This window comes from Macaca thibetana, chromosome 13, assembly GCF_024542745.1.
Source record: "Macaca thibetana thibetana isolate TM-01 chromosome 13, ASM2454274v1, whole genome shotgun sequence".
In the NCBI taxonomy this organism is placed as follows: domain Eukaryota; kingdom Metazoa; phylum Chordata; class Mammalia; order Primates; family Cercopithecidae; genus Macaca; species Macaca thibetana.
In genome coordinates, this window is record NC_065590.1 from 563,610 (window position 1) to 580,731 (window position 17,122).

A 17,122-nucleotide genomic window follows, 5' to 3' on the forward strand; every position below is an offset into this window, starting at 1 on the left:
TGCAAGGCGTCCAAAAACAAATAAGAAAAAGTCAAACAACACAACAGGAAAAGGGGCAAAGAATAGCAACACAGAATTCACCGACCAAGAAACGCAAATCTCCAGTAATCCACAAAAGCCATGCTCTACCCACTAAAACAAGGCAGCGCGATGATCCACCCGTCAGGCTGGCAAACATTCAAGAACTGGGGAGGGTGGAGAATGAGTGAACTTGTGCCTTTCTGGTGGGAGTGTAAGTTGCTAACATTTTTTTAAAGAAAGCAATTTGACAGAACCTATCCAAATGTTTAAAGCACATGCTCTTCAACCCTGCAACCTCTCTTCTGGGTAAAGAAACTTGTCCAAAGATTTTCGAGGCAGCATTGTCTGTATCGGGAGCAAAAATGGAATACAAAATTTTTACTCTTCTATCAAGTATCTGTAAAAACAAATGATGAGGTAAATCTACACACGCTGATCCAGAACAAGCTCCTAGATAAAGTGAAGAAAAGTGAGTTGCCAAATAAGTTCATGTAGTATGATCCCATTTCAATAAAAACAAAAAAGAGAAAGCTCTACATTCTTGTTTGTTTTTTGGTTTGTTTCATTTCAGTTTTGTTTTTGTTTTTTTTTTCTTTTTTAGGCAACTCTGTCACCCAGGCTAGAGTGCAGTGGTTGATCACAGCCCACTGCAGCCTCAACCTCCCATACAAAAGCCATCCTCCCACCTCAACCTCCTGGGTAACTGGGACCACAGGCGTACGTGACCACACCCGGCTAATTTTTTATATTTTTGGTAGAGATGGGGTTTCACCGTGTTGCCCAGGCTGGTCTCCTGGGCTCAAGCAATCTGTCTCGGCCTCCCAAAGTGCTGGGATTGCAGGCATGAGCCACCGCACCTGGCCTACGTTCTACATGAACATAAATGTGTATGAAAAGCTCTAAGAGAAAAAGTCCGATTACAAATCAAGGAAAAAGCGTTGAACCACCAGAAGGAGATGGTGACTCAGTAAGCCTCAGGGCACCCCTCAATTGGGGCTGCTGGGGAAGGGGGGGGACAAGGCTGCCACTACGCGGGATTTGACTGTGGTCTGGACTGTGAAGGAGAACCCCAAGGCTGGCTGAAGGTGTGGGGGAGCCATGGACCTGACAAGGAAGGAGAACGATGGGCCAGCAGGGAGGCTGCGGACTTCAGAGAGGAGGGGTCTCAGGAAAAGCCCTGAGCAGGCCAAGAGGGGCGGGCTCAGGCTAGGGGGGCACAAAGGCCCCGGTGACATTGATCACACCACTCAGGCTGGGGATTCCCTCTGCACCCTGTGCTGGCCGATCTGCCCGGAATGGCTTCACCCACCCCTCCCCTGCCCATCCTTGAGGCCCCTCAGGCCTCACTTCCTCCAGGAAGGCTTCCCAGATCCCCAGGCTGAATCAAGGGCTTCTCCCAGAGCCTCCCAGAACCTGGGCTCGCCTCTGGCCTTCACAGGCCTCATCAAGGCACCCACCCAACACTGGTGCCTCCCTGAAGCCAGGGAGTGGGCCTTGGCGGGCTCACGTTCCCCGCACCTGGCTCAGGCCTGGCCCGCAGTGTTGGCTGACGGACAGCCGGTGAGCTGTTTGCCCTGTGTCTCCATTGGTGGCCTTGGGTAGGTACCAGGCCTCCCTGGGGGAGCTGGGAGCCCTTATTACGGTTTAATCCCCATCTCTCTGAAAGGCAATATCCTGTCCTCCTCTTGCCCACCATCCCAGTGCAGGGGCCAGATTCTGCCCTGGCCAAGGGCCAGGCCGAACGGGGGAGGCCTGTCTCGGAGCAGGATGTAAGGGCGCCCACACAGCCCAGGATCTTTTTCCGTGGCTCAGAACTCGCTGTACCAGGTGGCCGCCTCTGCTGGGTGTCACCTTGCTTCTCACAGCCCCCTCTCTGCTCACATCCTGTTTCCACCCCTCCAACACTGCTGGGCCCCCGCGCCCCTGGTCTCCGCCCCCAGCTGCTGGGTTTTCACATGGCCTTTCCTGGGTTGTTCTAGGGGCACAGGCCTCTTATTTTTAGCTCCTTGGGGGCTGAAGGAATTTACATCTGAGTCTGCTCTCCTGAAGAGACAGAGGGTTTCAGATGTGTCTAATGTGGTCTCCTGGGCAGCCTCAGCCTAGGCCAGCACCAATGCAGAGGGGAAGGAGTGAGACGGCCAGCCCAGCATCCGGAAGCTCCAAGCCCGCTTCACCACCGGCACACCGTGTGGCCTCAGGCAGGGCCCACAAGCCAGCTGAGCCCCACTTTCCTCAGCTACCAAGTGGGAACCCTGGGGAGGTGACCCCACCGGTGTGAGCCAGGAATAAGGATGCCCATGGGACGGGCAGGGAGGCCCTGGAGATGCCCATGTCAGGGGAAGGAGCCCTCACTCTGGGCAGGAGCCTCATCTACCACATCACCCTGCACACATTTATCACACATTTGTTATTCTCCCTAATTATCCCAGAAATTCCTCCACACTAGGAAATTTGGAACACACAGAAAAGATGGGAGAAGACAGTAATGCGTTGCCCATAACCCATCACAGTTCCTATGTGGAGTTGCCCCTCCCTGAGCCCTTTGCAATGCACTCAGAATGAAAGGCAGGAGAGGAGGTTCCTTACTGAAAACAAAAGCATACTGTTAGCCAATAGGGCCTGGCAGGGAGCCCCAGGCAGTGTCCACCGGCCCTCCTCAGGCAGCATCACGGGACCCAAGCCCCTCTCCCCCTCCCTTCCTCCTTCCTGGCTCATCCCAGCAGCCGCTCCCTGGTGGCAGCGCTCCCAGAGCCCTGCAGTTTCTCCCTTCCCGAGGTGGGTGCCGGGTGGGCTGCAAGGCCAGGCCTGCCCCCAGGGGACGGCAGCAGACATCCTGCGGTGAATATGACTGGTGGTCACTGGTCCCCATCTCCTCCCTACCAGACGCAGAGTCTTGTCCTACTCAGACCTCTCACACTTGGCAGAGCCATGTGACTTACTCCAGCCAATGAAACACCACCTCCAGACTCCGCAATAAAAAGCCCTGTGTGATTTTCCCACTTGCTCATCCTCTGCCATGCTGACGGAGAAGATCTCGAGTTCTCCAGGCACCGCAGCTGCATGACAGCCAGTCGGCCACATCCGAAGGGCTCTGCCTACTTTTCGACTGTTGACAACCCACTCCCTGTGGCCCTGTTCCACCACACCCCCAACTTCCATCCTAATTTTCAGTCTATTAAATGGTGGTGGCCACCCCACCACCACCTAGGTCCTCAGTGCCTCCTCAACCTTCAGACAGTTAGTGGTGTGTACGCTGTTCACTCCACTCCTGTGGACCCTATTTATAATTTCATAAATAAAATAAACTATTATGAAATTATATTTTGGCATATACAAGGAATTTTTACAAATTAAGAAGAAAATCAGGGGAACTATAGGAAAAATATCAACATAAAAATGGTTATAGTCGACCGGACGCAGTGGCTTATGCTTGTAATCCCAGCACTTTGGGAGGCCAAGGCGGGTAGAACACCAGAGGTCAGGAGTTCGAGACCAGCCTGGCCAACATGGTGAAACCCCATCTCTACCAAAAATACAAAAAATAAAAACAAAAAATTAACTGGGCATGGTGGCAGGTCCCTGTAGTCCCTCCCAGCTACTCTGGAGGCTGAGGCAGGAGATCTGCTTGAACCCGGGAGGCGGAGGTTGCAGTGAGCCAAGATGGGGCCACTGCACTCCAGCCTGGGCAACGGAGTGATACTCCGTCTCTAAGAGAAAAAAAAAAAAAAAAGGATTATAGTTATAATAGGCAATTCATGTAAGGGAAATCCCAATGGTTAACAAGTATGACAAGAAATGTTTAACTCCCTAGTAATTACAGAAATCAAAATTATAACTGAGATATCCCTTGTATACCATCCAGATTGGAAAAACTAAATAAAAATAAAAAATAAAAGTCAGATAATATTGATCAAGCATGGCAGCTCACTCCTGTATTCACAGCACTTTGGGAGGCCAAGGCAGGTGGATCACGTGAGGCCAGGAGTTCAAGACTAGCCTGGCCGACATGGCAAAACCATCTCTTTTAAGAATATGAAAATCAGCTGAGAGTGGTGGCACATGTCTTTAATCCTGTTACTTGGGAGGCTGAGGCAGGAGAATTGCTTGAGCCAGGGAGGCGGAGGTTGCAGTGAGACAAGATCGTGCCACTGCACTCCAGCCTGGGTGACAGAACAAGACTCTATCTAAAAAATTTTAAAAAGTCATGTAGGGAAAGCAACATGACACTATTGAGTAAAAAAAGAGTATACTGGCTACCCCCATATTAGCAAATCTTTCTGTCTTTTTACTCTTAAAAAACAAAAAAAACAAAAACACATTTCCTATAAGGTATATGGAATAAGGCGAGGGAGAAAAAAAATAGGGGAGTGAGACTCCCATTCTGCCTCGTACGAAATAAGAAATAATGTTGGAAACATCCTAAATGTTATCCAAGACCCTTACCTCACACCATATATAAAAATTAACTAACTGGAACAGATCAAAGACCTAAATGTAAAATCTGAAATTATACAATGTATAGAAGAAAAACATAGGAGAAAATATTTATATCTTGAACTGGATGAAGTTTTCTTAGAACACAAAAAAGCACAGGCCGGGCGCAGTGGCTCATACCTGTAATCCCAGCACTTTGGGAGGCCGAGGTGGGCAGATCATGAGGTCAGGAGATCGAGACCATCCTGGCCAACATGGTGAAACCCTGTCTCTACTAAAAATATAAAAATTAACTGGGTGGGCCGGGCGCGGTGGCTCAAGCCTGTAATCCCAGCACTTTGGGAGGCCGAGACGGGTGGATCATGAGGTCAGGAGATCGAGACCATCCTGGCTGACACGGTGAAACCCCGCCTCTACTAAAAAATACAAAAATCTAGCTGGGCGAGGTGGCGGTGCCTGTAGTCCCAGCTACTCCGGAGGCTGAGGCAGGAGAATGGCGTGAACCCGGGAGGCGGAGCTTGCAGTGAGCTGAGATCCGGCCACTGCACTCCAGCCTGGGCGACAGAGCGAGACTCCGTCTCACAAAAAAAAAAAAAGTTAAACATCCAGTAACCATGTTACAGGTAGTCAGACAGGCGTGAGCCAGGCAGAGAGGACTCTCCCCCAACCCAGTAGGAATGTCGGGTGGTGGTTCGGCAGTTAGTGCATTGCCTCTCTAACAGTGATAAATTGGCAGCTGGCCCCAGCGAGAGCCCATTTCCTGACGGTCCACACCTACTGCACTAATGTATTAATTAAAAGCAGGTGCCAGGGAGAAGCAACTTCCAAGACATATGCATTAAGAGACAAAATGATGGACCTCCTGGGGGCCCCCCACCAGAAAAGGGAAGAAAGCCTCAGATGGGCACGCGCACAGCTTCCTAAACACACTGCACGTGCTCACTTCCCAAGGGTAAGGAGGGCACTGCGCATGTGGGAAGCCACCTGTGGGAAGAATCATGGGAAAGGGGCACAAGGCACCAGAAGTGGGCGAGCCTATAAAGTCCTCGGATCAAGGTTAAACATCACACTTGTTCTTTGAGTTGCCGGCTTGGGCCTCTTCGAAGCTTACTTTACTTTCTTTCCTGTTCTAAAGCCTTTTAAAATAAACTTCCATTCCTGCTCTGAAAATTTGCCTTGATCTCTTTTTTTGACCTCAGTCGAATTATTTCTTCCGGGGAGGCAAGAACTGAGGTTGCTGCAGACCCATACGGATTCGCCGGTAACTCTGATACCTTCCACCAGTAATAACCATATGACCCAGCAATCCCACTCCTACTTATACCCAAGAGAATTATAAACATATGTCTTTACAAAAGTGTGTACATGAGTGTTCATCAACGGCATTATTCATAATAGCCACAAAGTGGAAAACGACCCAAATGCCCAGCAATGAATGAATGGACAAAATATGGTAATCTACACAGTAGAATATTGTTCGGCCCAGTGGCTCTCGCCTATGATACCATACACACACACACACACACACACACACACACACACACACACACACAGAGAACCCTGGGAGAGTGAGACCCCATCTCAAACATACACACACACACACACAGAACCCTGGGAGACAGAGTGACTTCATCTCACACACACACACACACACACCCACAGAACCCTGGGAGACAGAGTGAGACTCCATCACACACACACACACACACACACACACACAAACTTGGGATTGTGAGACGCCATCTCAAACATACACACACACACACACACACACACACACACACACCCCAAACCTGGGAGAGTGAGACGCCATCTCAAACACACACACACACACACACACACACACACACACACACACACACACAGAAACCCTGGGAGACAGAGTGACTTCATCACACACACACACACACATACACACACAAACCTGGGATTGTGAGATGCCATCTCAAACATACACACACACACACACACACAGAGAACCCTGGGAGACAGAGTGAGACTCCATCACACACACACACACACACACACACACACACAAACCTGGGATTGTGAGACGCCATCTCAAACATACACACACACACACACACACACAGAGCCCTGGGAGACAGAGTGAGACTCCATCTCACTCACACACACACAACCCTGGGAGAGTGAGACTCCATCTCAAAAACAAAAAAAAGAAACACACACACACACAACCACAACAAGCTAAACAAATGAAAAACCAAGTACCGGCTCTAGGAAAACAAAAAGTAGTGCTAGAAAATAGTGTAGTGTCTTGCCTGTGATATTTCCATGCTCATAATACTGTAAATGCTAATTAACGCTGTAACTAAGTCAGTATAATGAAGAACTCTGGGAGAAAGAAGGGATAAGGGGGTGGGGAGGGGAAGGCAGAGCTAAGTCATTGCGAGGGGCGGGGGTGGGGAGAAAGGGTCTTCATATAATGCCTAAAATGAAAAAGCAAGGAGGGGCGATATAAGCATATTATTTAGAGACCTGGAGGTAAATATCAGTATAAAATGCTGGGAGAGGTGAAACAGGCTGTCCCAGGGAGGGGAAATGGTGGGAGGAGTTTTCATAACAAACTTTAAGAACGATTTGATTTTTTTTTTTTTTTTTTTTTTTTTTGAGACGGAGTCTCACTCTGTTGCCCAGGCAGAGGGAGTGCAATGGTGCCATCTTGGCTCACTGCAACCTCCGCCTCCCTGGTTCAAGCCTCCGGAGTAGCTGGGGTTACAGGTGCCCACCACCACGCCCAGCTAATTTTTTCTAGTTTTAGTAGAGACGGGTTTCACCGCGTTGACCAGGCTGGTCTCGAACTCCTGACCTCAAGTGATCCACCTGCCCCGGCCTTCCAAAGTGCTGCAATTACAGGCATAAGCCATAGTGCCCGGCCATGACTTTTCAAACTACGCGCACAAATATTTGGATAAAAATGCAAGGAAGGAGAAAAAATGGTTTTTTTAGTTTTTTGGGTTTTTTTTTGAGATGGAGTCTTGCTCTGTTGCCCAGGCTGGAGTGCAATGGTGCGATCTCGGCTCACTACAATCTCTGCCTCCCAGGTTCAAGCGATTCTCGTGCCTCAGCCTCCCAAGTAGCTGGGATTACAGACGTGCACCACCACGCCCAGCTTATTTTTGTATTTTTAGTAGAGAATACTAAGGAGTGCTGAGATTACAGGTGTGAGCCAATGTGCCCAGCCAGAAAAAATGTTACGTACAAATACAAGTGGAGAAAAATACACTGATGCTCTGGGTTGTACAGATTATGTAATTTTTCTTTATATTTTTATGTGTAAAAGACATGCATAAGTTAAGCCAGGTGCAGTGGCTCATGCCTGTAATCCCAAGCACTTTGGGAGGCTGAGGTGGGTGGATCACCTGAGGTCAGGAGTTCAAGACCAGTCTGGCCAACATGGTGAAATGTCTGTACTAAAAATACAAAAATTAGCCGGGCCTGGTGGCGTGCACCTGCAGTCCCAGCTACTGGCGGGGGGCTGAGGCATGAGAGTTGCTTGAGTCTGGTAGGTGAAGGTTGCAGTGAGCCGAGATTGTGCCACTGCACTCCAGCCTGGGCGATGGAGTGAAAGTCCGTCTCAAAAAAAAAAAAAAAGAAAGAAATGCATAAGTGCATTACCTTTTAATCTCTTAATTCATACTGTAGAAAACAAAAGCATATGAAGGCAAGATCCAAAGGAGTATCCAGAACATTCTGGGCGATGAACCAGCAGGCCGCTGGTGTAACTACGTTCGAGACGGTTGGTCTCAGGAACAGAGTCACGGCTCACCCAGTCCTGCTCTGTCCCTGCTACACAGGACCGAGGCTTTGCCGGTTCTCGATGCCGGGCTGTGCAATTCTGTCCAGGCCGGGTCACCTCCCCAGCTGCTTTATAATTCCTTCGAAAGTCCTAAGGCCTTCAGTGAGTCCTTGCTGATTATCACCTCATCACACCTTCTTTCCTAGGCACAGAAATACAGGAAGCAATCATGAGTTGTCATAAGAAGTGGAGGAGTCATAACAGGAGCATTGGAACATGAGGCAGCTGGGTCCTCCGAGTGGCCTGGCAGTCCTGGCTCATTCTGGAGTGACCAACCCACCTTCCTAGGCGGAACACTGGACTGGCCTCCAGGAGCAGGAGGGCGACGAGGGAAAAGGCAGCTCATCCAAGCTGCTGTCTAGTTATGTCCATCTGTCCATCTGTCTCCTCGGCAAACACATTCTTAGTCATCACCCGGAGCCTGTGACTCTCCCAGTTGTCCAAAGGGACAAACCCCTGGCCTCCTCTTCCCACCGGTGCACTGCTACACACACCCGCACCGGCAGTGCCCGTCTGACCCGCTTCCTCCCTTTCATTCATAGGACTTGATGCAAACCAAGGCTCTGAAGGGATGATGGTGCCCATCTGGACCCACGCTGAACTGTCAGTTGTCAGGAGCTGTAAAATCCTTCCAGCAGCCACCGGCAGGCTGACTCCTCGTGGGTGGCACAGCCCTGCCCCCTGCTGCTCACCACAGAAGCTGCAGGATAGAGCACCCTGGATGGGCTGGGAGTCTTTCAGGACTCCACTGGGACAGCGGCCTCCAGACACTGATTTTGAAAATTCATCTCTTAAATTGAGTTATCTGCAGATCTCCCCTTGCTCTAGATTGAATTGTATCCCTCTAAAATTCATGTGCTGAAGGCCTAATCCCCAGTATCTCGGAATGTGACCGTATTTGAAGACAGGGCTTTACAGATACAGTTAAGACCAAGTCATAATGAAGGAGTGTGGTCCCTAATGCAATGTGACTGGTGCCCTTATTAAAAGGAATTGTGGGCAAGATGTGTATGCAGGGAACACAAAGGCAGGGACTGCGGTGACGCAGCTCACATGCCAGCAACCACGAGAAGCTGGGACAGAGTCCTAGAACCTTCTCCCTCACTGCCCTCAGAAGGGGCCAGCCCTGCTCACACCTTGCTCTAGGACTTCCAGCCTCCAAAAATGTGAGACAATAAATTTCTGTTGTTTAAGCCACTCAGTTTCTGGTACTTTGTTACAGCACCTCATTATGACCAAACAAATACACTCCTCGCCCGGGGTGTTCTTAGGGTAGTTGGGAGTGGTTTTAAGGCTTTACAGCATGTGTATGATCAATTCTAAAGATTTCTCCAAAAACTTTGTCAAGAAATTACACAGTGAAATGGAAAATGCACTGGATCCCAAAAGACCAAGGTTTTAGACCAGGGAAGAGCTGTGTGACTTGGAATAAATGTTGGGCTCTGAGCATCACTGATAAATGAAAGATCTGTACGTGATGCCCTCTAAAGCGCCTTTCAGCATTGAACTACATTTGTTTAAATATTGCGTTCAATCCTGCATAGGGAAACGCAAACTGAAATATACACACACACCCTGAACAGTCCCAAGTCCCCAAAAGCACAGAACATTTTAAGAGAAAAAAAAAAAAAAAAAAAAAAAGGGCCAGGCGCGGTGGCTCACACCTGTAATCCCAGCACTTTGGGAGGCTGAGGCAGGCGGATCACCTGAGGTCAGGAGTTCGAGACCAGCCTGGACAACATGGTGAAACCCCATCTCTACCAAAAATATAAACATGAGCTGGGCGTGGTGGCGGGCGCCTGTAATCCCAGCTACTCAGGAGGCCGAGGCAGGCGCATCGCTTGAACCTGGGAGTCAGAACTTGCAGTGAGCCAAGATCATGCCATTGCACTCCAGCCTAGGCGACAGAGCCAGACTCCATCTCAAAAAACAAAACGAAACACCAGGCTGCCCAGGAGCTTGCTGACGAGCTCAGAAGGTGGCAGTGAGACAAACAGAGCCAAGCGAATGCCCACCTGCCTGCGTGATCACTCGACACCCTGTGAGTGGGCTTCCCGTGTGTTTTGCTTTCAGCGGAGATGACCCTGGTCAGGCTAGCGAGGCCTGACTCGTCCTGCTGGCATGTATTTCTTGGAACGCTAAATGTGTCTTTCTCTTGGGAGGCTTGTTAGACACTGAGTTCAACCAACTCTGGTCTCTGACATGGTGGAGTTTCCCAGCCCACAGAACGGAGGTGCAGCTCCTGGGACACAGAAATGCACACAGCTGACCACGCTGGAGTCACCTGGGAACACCCCAACCTGCACCCACATAGTTCCCACTTCTGTATCTTCTTTTTTTTTTTGAGATGGAGTCTCACTCTGTCGCCCAGGCTGGAGTGCAGTGGCGTGATCTTGGCTCACTGTAACCTCCGCCTCCCGGGTTCAAGCGATTCTCCTGCCTCAGTCTCCCCAGTAGCTGGGACTACAGGTGTGCACCACCAAGCCCAGCTAATTTTTGTATTTTTGGTAGGGACAGGGTTTCACCATGTTGGCCAGGCTTGTTTTGAACTGCTGACCTCAGGTGATCCACCTGCCTCGGCCTCCCAAAGTGCTGGGATTACAGGTGTGAGCACCACGCCTGGCCCACTTCTATATCTCCTGATGGAAAGGGAAGATTGAACACATCGGAACAAAAGGAAACTGGATACCAAAATAGTACTTTCTTCCTCTCCCATCACCTAAACTTTCCAAATGAATCCTGACCTCCAGATGTAGAACCACAGCCCAAGCAACTACAATCACGTGCATATGGGAATGGGAAGTATGCCAGATACTTGTGTTAACCTAGACAACACTTGTGTTCCAAGAGGGAAGCAAGTTAGACAAGAAAAATATCAGACACAAGATGTTTAGAAAGTAGAAACAGAAAGATATAATGAAAAAAAAAAAAAAAACCAAAACACACAAATAAGGGCAGGGACAGAAAGTGGATCTAGAAATGAAGCAAAAATACAAGTGCAGCAAGGCGCGGTGGTTCACGCCTGTAATCCCAGCACTTTGGGAGGCCAAGGGGGGCAGATCACGAGGTCAGGAGATCAAGACCATCCTGGCTAACATGGTGAAACCCCGTCTCTACTAAAAATACAAAAATTAGCCGGGTGTGGTGGCACACACCTGTATTCCCAGCTACTTGGGAGGCTGAGTCAGGAGAATCGCTTGAACCCGGGAGGCGGAGGTTGCAGTGCGCCGAGATTGCACCATTGCACTTCCAGCCTGGCAACAGAGCGAGACTGTCTCAAAAAAAAAAAAAAAAAAAAAAAAAGCACGTCTGAGAGTCCTATTCTGGACACTGAGGCCAAGCAGATTTCTTCAGAGGGTCCTCAACAAGAACTAAATGTCTAAATTCCTGAGGAAAGAGGCACCACTGATTGGAGATGGGCAAAGATTATTAGGGTTTTCAAAAAGGGGATGAATTACAGATCAATTGGCTTGATGTTGATGCCACGTAAATTCTACATCTACTGAGTTCTAGACTAGTGAAAGTTCTAAAACATCTACTGGCAATTTTTTCCTTTTTAACTGAACTGTTTGGTCCTTTGAAGTGATTCATTTAAAGTTATTTTCATCTGTAATTTGGCTAAGACTCCCAGCTGTCCTCCATTTCCATTCTCCCTATCTTGTCCAGCAAATCACCTCTGAATTTTAACTGGGCACATACCTGCTTAAAATCGAGACTATTTCCCAGCAGCTGGTGTTCTTTCAAAGTGTGGCCATTGGCTATAGGTAGAAATTGAAAGTGTCTTCAAAGGCAGAGGCCATCCTCTTCTCCCCTTGTTCCTTCCCACTGGTGGAACAGACATGATGGCTGGAGGTGAAGCCGGGCCCGCTGGGGCACTGGGAACACAGACACGGTCCCTTCCCCGGGGATGCCTATGTCCCAGGGAACAGAATGGGGTCTAGCCCTGGGCTCTGCATTTTAGGAAGGGCATTGACAAACTCTAGTAATTTCCAGAAACGTAATCAGGAGACCATGAAAATGTACTGAATGCTATGTCTCAGACACCAGTCTAAGTACTTTCCATGTATTATGTAATCTTCACAGTAACCACACAAGGTAGGTACTCATTCTCCTTTTACAGATGAGGAAAAAGGTTCATTAACTTGTCCAAAGTCACACAGCCTTTGACTCTAGCTACAGAGTCCTTATTTTGAACCGCTTCACCAGTGCTTCTCAAACGTTACTGCACATTAGGATCCCTGAAAACTTAAAAAAAAAAACAGGATGCTTGGGTCCCACCCTCAGATTCTGATGGAACTGTAATTCCACCTTGGTGGAAGCCATATGGAGAAGAAAGCAGGAGCCTGGGACCAGGAGGACTGCAGAGCTGTCTATCGTAACAGTCCTGGACTGGCTACACTCACAAGAGTGTTTCAGCTGCATGGTAGCCTCTATTCCTCGAGGCTGAACATAATCCTAAACTCCCATACACAGCAGAATTTTAAGATATGACAAAATGCATTTACTGAAAAACATCTACACATTATACTTTTGCTTTTTTTTTTTTTTTTGAGATGGAGTTTCGCTCTTGTTGGCAGGCTGGATGGAGTGCAATGGTGCAATCTCAGCTCCCCACAACCTCCACCCCCCAAGTTCAGGGAATTCTACTGCCTCAGCCTCCCAAGCAGCTGGGACTACTGGCATGCCCCCACCACGCCTGGCTACATTTTGTATTTTTAATAGAGATAGGGTTTTGCTATGTTGGCCAGGCTGGTCTCAAACTCCTGACCTCAGGTGATCTGCCCGCCTTGGCCTCCCAAAATGCTGGGATTACAGACGTGAGCCACCGCGCCCGGCCCACATATTCAAACACTCAGCCTACCTTTTTTAGGTATGGTTAGGCCAGGTGTGGTGGTTAACGCCTGTAATCTCAGCACTTTGGGAGGCTAAGGCAGGTGGATCATGAGTTCAGTTCAAGACCAGTGTGACCAAGATAATAAAACCCTGTCTTTACTAAAAATACAAAAATCAGCTGGGCGTGGTGGTGGGTGCCTGTAATCCCAGCTACTCGGGAGGCCGAGGCAGAGAATTGCTTGAACCCAGGAGGCAGAGGATGCAGTGAGCTGAGATCCAGCCATTGCACGCCAGCCTGGGCGACAGAGCGAGACTCCGTGTCAAAAAAAAAAGAAAAAAAAAGTGGGTAATAAAGTTAAGTCATTTATAAATTGTCTGTTTAAAAATGTTTTAGTGTATTTGTGGGCCACAGTCAACGCTGAGGTTATTAAAGCAGCCGTGACAGTGGACAGCCTGGGGGCTCTATCTGAATGATGCCGTATCAAGCACCCGCTGAGGCCTGTAGGGATAGTACATTTGCATTAAGATGACTTTCATCCACACGTTACCGCTTGATTTTTAAAAGGTTTTCAAGTTTATTCATTAGAAATCATCGTTCTCAGATTTTATTGCTATTTTCACTTTGAGAAGACTTCCGTCCTATCATGGTGGGTTCAGAGACTGGTAACCTTGAAATTAAATACCTTTAGAAAACGTTATTTCAAGAGGCCCCTGTCCCCATCCGTTCATTACACAGTGTGGTACTGGGAGTGGTGTATATTCTGAAGTTCTCCAGAAAAAAATGATTCCAGATACTCATAGAAACAGAACTCAAACAATTAGTGAAAGAGATAAAGTTCAAGCAACTGGCTATTATATTAGATGGAACTAGAGGGTAAGAAGTGTAAACCACATACAATTTAACACAGAAAGCAAGCCTAGGCCAGGCACAGTGGCTCACGCCTATAATTCCAGTGCTTTGGGAGGCCAAGGTGGGAAGATCGCTTGAGGCCAGGAGTTCTGAGACCAGCCTGGGCAACATGGTGAAAGCCCACCTATACAATAAATAAATTATCCAGGTGTGGTGGCTTGCACCTGTAGTCCCAGCAGAGGCAGAAGGATGGCCTGAGCCCAGGGAGTTCAAGGCTGCAGTAAGCTGCTACCGTGCCACTGCAATCCAGCCTGGGTGACACAGTTGGACTCTCTGAGAAAACAAAAAGCAAGCAAGCCAGACAGCCTAGGCCAGGCACAGTGGCTTATATCTGTAATTCCAATACTTTGGGAGATCTAGGCGGGAGGATCACTTGAGGTCAGGAGTCTGAGACCAGACTGGGCAACGCAGCGAGACCCCATCTCCACAAAAAATTAGATGGGAATGGTGGTGCATGCCTGTGGTTAGTCCCAGCTACTCGGGAGGCTGACGTGGGAGTTCACTTGAGTCTAGGAGTTCAAAGCTGCAGTGAGATCTGATGGCACCACAACACTCCAGCCTGGGCACCAGCGAGACTACCTCAAAAAATAAAATTTTTAAAAAGCAAGCTCATGGGACACATATTCTCAAGATTTCCTGAGGGCTGCGTCACCAGCCAAAAAATAAAAATAATTTTAAAAAATTAAAAACGAAGCAAGCTATGATCCAAGCTTCCAAACAAATCAACTACCCCCAGGGGTAAGAATCTGGCAGTATTTATAAACATTAAGCTTTAGGGGGAAAATAGAAAAGTTTTAAAAACGTAAGTTTTAAGCCACGCTGCCGGCTGTCTCTGGAGATGTTAGAGCTAGGTCTGTATCCTGGCTGTCACTTCCTGTGTGACCCTGAGCAAGAAAATTACTTAACCTCTCATGCCTTCTCCTCATTTTGTAGATGAGGCGCTAGCTACATACTCAGGGCTATAGAATTAGATGAAGGCATGAAGTGTGGTGCCTGGCACAGATGCTCAGTAATGGTGGCTATTATTGGCTAATCTCAAACTCAGCAGAAACCAACAGTACGACAACTTACATCAGTAGTAGCGGATCTAGGGAGACTGTTACCTCTCTAGCCTATTTTGTCTCCCTTTGATCACATTCAACATTTGACGCTTGTTCATGTACACAGAACACTCGCTCGCCCCTAGAGGTTTCAACGGTCCGGAGGGGCGGGGGGCAGAGGCCAAAGCTTCCCAAGTGCAGCCAAGCTTGAAGACCACTCCTCTACTTCCATTATATGAAGCACAGGTGAAGTTACAAAAGGCAGACGACTGTTCTAGATGAAAAGTGGCCAAAGAAAGCCGGGCACAGTGGCTCATGCCTGTAATCCCGGCAGTTTGGGAGGCCAAGACAGGTGGATCACTTGAGGTCAGGCATTTGAGACCAGCCTGGCCAACATGGTGAAACACTATCTCTATTAAAAATACAAAAATTAGCTGGGCGTGGGGGTGGGAGGTGGTACGCACCTATAATTCCAGCTACTTGGGAGGCTGAGGCAGAATTGCTTGAACCTGGGAGACAGAGGTTGCAGTGAGCTGAGATTGCATCAATGCACGCCAGCCTGGGTGACAGAGCAACACTCTGTCTCAAAAAAAAAAAAAAAAAGTGGCCAAAGACAAATGAAACACATGATACTTAATTAATCTTGGGTTGGGGAGGCTATAAAAGTCATTTTGGAAATTTTAATATTATATTATCAGATATTGTGATATTGTTATTTATCTTGTGTGCTCACAGTATTGTGGCTACACAGAACATCTGTATTATAAAAAGCCTGCTCAACTATTTAGGGGTGAAATACCATGATGCTTACATCCTACTTTCTTTTTTTTTTTTTTTTTTTTTTTGAGACGGAGTCTTGCTCTGTCGCCCAGGCTGGAGTGCAGTGGCCGGATCTCAGCTCACTGCAAGCTCCGCCTCCCGGGTTTACGCCATTCTCCTGCCTCAGCCTCCCGAGTAGCTGGGACTACAGGCGCCCGCCACCTCGCCTGGCTAGTTTTTTGTATTTTTTAGTAGAGACAGGGTTTCACCGTGTTAGCCAGGATGGTCTCGATCTCCTGACCTCGTGATCCGCCCGTCTCGGCCTCCCAAAGTGCTGGGATTACAGGCGTGAGCCACCGCGCCCGGCACATCCTACTTTCAAATGATCGTGACACTGTATATAGTAACAGAAAGCACACACAGCAGATGTTAAACACCAGCAAAGGGTATACAAAATAGTTGCTTACTCTTTTAACTTTTACATATATATACACACACACACACACACACACACACATATATATATATATTTTTTAAATAAAAACCTCATACTAACACTCAGCCCACAGTCACCACGCTGTGAATTATGTGACGGCTAAGCCCACATTAGCTATTAAAGCATCACTACTTTCCTATTGTATGGTTCTCCTGTTCACAGAACACTCAGTGCTGCTGTCTCACAACATGTGTCTACACAAAACTACCCAATAAAAACTGTAAGGCCTATAGAAAAATGGGTTTAGGTGTTCAACACTCAAAATCTTTGTGACACATAAAAAGGTAGCAGTTTCATATATGTCAATGGTTAAGAAATAAAGCAGTCTACCTCGACCTGCACTTTGCAGGCAGAAACCCACTGCACAGCCCACCCAGCTCCCACACCTACCACCCTGTGTGAAGAGGAAGAGAACAGAAGACAAAGTGAGAGAAAAGACAGAGAAAATGAAAAAAGATGAGGTTGGGCGCGAGGTTCATGCCTATAATCCCAGCACTTCGGGAGGCTGAGGCAGGCGGATCACTTAAGGTCAGGAGTATGACACCAGCCTGGCTAACATGGTGAGAGCCCATCTCTACTAAAAATCCAAAAATTAGCCAGGCTTGGTGGCACACACCTGTAGTCCCAGATACCAGGGAGGCTGAGACAGGAGAACTGCTTGAACTCGGGAGGTAGAGGTTGCAGTGAGCCAAGGTCCCGTCACTGGACTCCAGCCTGGGAGAGTGAGACTCCTGTCTCAAAGAAGAAAAAAAAAAAAATTAGAGAGGTAAAATACAAATGAGGTTGAAAGAGGAGAATAAAGAGCAGAG

At 48.2% G+C, this 17,122-nt stretch overlaps 1 protein-coding gene across 1 annotated transcript in view; it reads left to right on the plus strand.

The window, feature by feature from the left end:
* CIAO1 (cytosolic iron-sulfur assembly component 1) overlaps positions 1 to 17,122 on the plus strand; it is a 182,674-nt gene that overhangs the window by 86,379 nt on the left and 79,173 nt on the right. The gene's annotated exons all lie outside the window — the stretch shown is intronic.